Below are 2,916 nucleotides of genomic sequence, written 5' to 3'. Positions count from 1 at the left end.
CTGTGATAAATGGATATTTTGTTCTTCTGTGTTTTTTATTTATTTTTTTCTCTCTGCATTTCAGTTAAGGAATTTTCTGTTGGCATAATCTCAAATTTACTAATTCTTTCCTCAGCTATAACCAGTCTACTGATGAACCAATCAGAAGCATTCTGTTTTTGATTTGTGGTCTGCCCTTGTGGTACTTTGAGCTAAAATCCACTGTTACACTGGAGCCCTGTTGGCATGGTGGTGACGTGTTCTATAAGCTTCTGATAAAATATCAGTATATCAGTCAGCCCATATCTCATGTGTGACTTTCACAAGTGTTTTCTCCAGGTAGTAAGTTGTGGTATAATATTAGATTATTTTCACATTAGAGCCAACAGGATTGGCTAATATTTTACATGACTGGCATGAGAAGTAGAGAAGGAGTCGAAGATGACTCCAGTATTTTTAGCCTGACACTGGGAAGGATACAGTCGCCTCTAAGTGAGATGGAATCACTGAGGAAGGAGTCAGTTGAGAGTTCAGGAGTTCATTTTTTTTTAATGTTAACCAAATTTAATATTTTTAGTTATACAAAGGGCCAATAGGAAAAAAAAAGATATAGCAGTGATTAGAATTATCTATTAGGTACCTCATAAACATTGGGTAAATAAGTAAATATTTAATCATGATATTTCTTCCATCTCAATAACCATCTGGCTTGATAATACTATGATAAAAGAGTAGTCACTATACCTGAAGACAAAAAGTTACATTGTATAAATTTGCTGAAGGTACTTTATTATTTTTCTTCTACCAATATTCAAGTTCAGTCTTACATATAAGAAATTCTGTAAAATATGTATAAACAAGATTACCATAGTGCCTCTGAAGGTGACATGCTTTTCTAGACTTTTTTTTTTTTTTTAGTACAAGTCATCTTGAAAAGCAAGTATAGACAAGATTCCTGCAGCTTAAATTTTAGGACTTGAAAGTTACTTAAAACTTGTTAGTTTGGCTGAAGCAGAAGTTTTTGTGAAAGATAAAGTTAGGAAAATTAATTATTTTCATTGTCTTAGCTTCCAATAATATATGACAACACCAGAGAAAAGTTCTGGTAAGAGGTCACTCTTTTCTCGTCCAGGAAAATGCTATTATTAATTTAGCTCTCACAGAATGTACAAATTAATTTAAAATGTCATTGCCAGAAACTCCTGTATACCTTAATTGCTCCTGTATTATTTATAAACTACACTGCAAAAGAAAGAGGGAAATGAGAAACCGGAAGCCATAAGGCTATTGTGTGTTACAGAAGGCTAGCAGAAAGAATTTGGCATGGAGACACTTGTTTCTTTAACGAATATTGATGAATACCTGCAATGTGCCAAATAACATTTCAAAAAAATGCAATTAAAGGACACAAGGCAGTTCTCCTAACTATGTAGAGAGAATTCTTTTATTTTTTTGTTTTAGTTGTATCACTGGCAGCTATGAATCATTTGATGATTCAAATTCCTCCAATAATTCACCAACCCCATGGAACAAACTTGGAAAGTGAGTTCACAGTTTTGATCTATTCAACTTTTCTTAGAATCAGAGTGTTGAAAGAGAGTTCACATGGTCTTTGGGATTTGTCCACTAAAATTTATATCTAAATCCAATGCAATTCGCGTGTAATTAGCACAATCACAAACATTTCCTAAACAGGTCCATCAGGAAGCTGAATGGCTCCTGACGTGATGTACCTGGCTTATCTCTTAATATTCAGCTGAAGGAGAATCTGATTAAAAATGAGTTGACACAGTGAAGTTATTATTAATACATTAATACACCTAATAATTAAAATACCTAATGCATTAAGGTAATCAAAGCCACATTTATTGGATTTCAATTTCACACAGCCAGGCAGCTGGAGAGATAGCTAGAATCTGTAATCCTCTGGGCTTCAGTGATACATTCTGTGCCTAACTCCAGTTGTAGATCTGCTCCATCTTGAACTTTTTCCGGTGATTGTTTTGGATCACAAAAATCACTGTTGATTAAAGAGGTGAATCCATGTAAACTTTACCTTCTAAACAATGTCTTTGTTCTATCTTAAACCAGTCCATGTTCCTTAACAACACTTTTGTTTATTTGTTATTAAACAAATTAGCAAGCAAAATATTTTTTCAGAGTTTTCCCCAACTTCCATTTTAATAATTGTATCAGATTCTTCAAAGGGAAAGGTACATTATCTCCATCTTTGTTTCATATTTCTCAATCTATACATATGACTCTATACAATAACATTTGTCTACCCTATTCTATAAAGCCAATTACTTATGTTTCTCCAAATTCATTATATACACATTTCTTAGGTTTGACCATTCACTTTCCAGAATATTAGATCATGGTCTCTCTACTGGCTACTTCTTTTCTTCTTTTACATATGCGTTGTCTTATGAATATCCTAAGTATTTCTCTTCCTTGCCTGTGACAATGTAAGGTGTGGTTCAGCCTTTTTCATTTATTTACTATCTAATCCTTCCATCATCACTTTATTTTGTCCATAACAATAATCCTATATTATCACTGGTATCCTTCTGTTTAACATTAACTAATTAATAAATGCAGTAACCAGTTCTTACTGTTTTTTTTTTTAAATTCTTTGACACTGTTCTCAGCTTTTATTCAGTTAACACATTTATTTTGAGATTGCCATTATAGGAAGGAAGCCTTATTGGGAAATGAAACCCTTATAATAAAGATGGAGTCAACATTATATATAGAATTGGAAAAATTAATATGAATTCATAATCTTAACTGGCATACATTCTCCCCTCTATGACTCCAGAAATGGCCCAGAAGTAGCAGCACTTTTATGCATCACCAGTGCTCAACCAGTACCAAGATTATGGCTTATACCTTTTACTCAACCTAAACCAATTGCACACTTTGCAAGGAAGCTCT

Source organism: Ursus americanus, chromosome 13 (assembly GCF_024610735.1).
Source record: "Ursus americanus isolate L20-20 chromosome 13, mUrsAme1.1.p, whole genome shotgun sequence".
NCBI lineage: Eukaryota > Metazoa > Chordata > Mammalia > Carnivora > Ursidae > Ursus > Ursus americanus.
The sequence above is the reverse complement of the archived record's forward strand: the minus strand, read 5'-3'. Positions refer to the sequence as shown.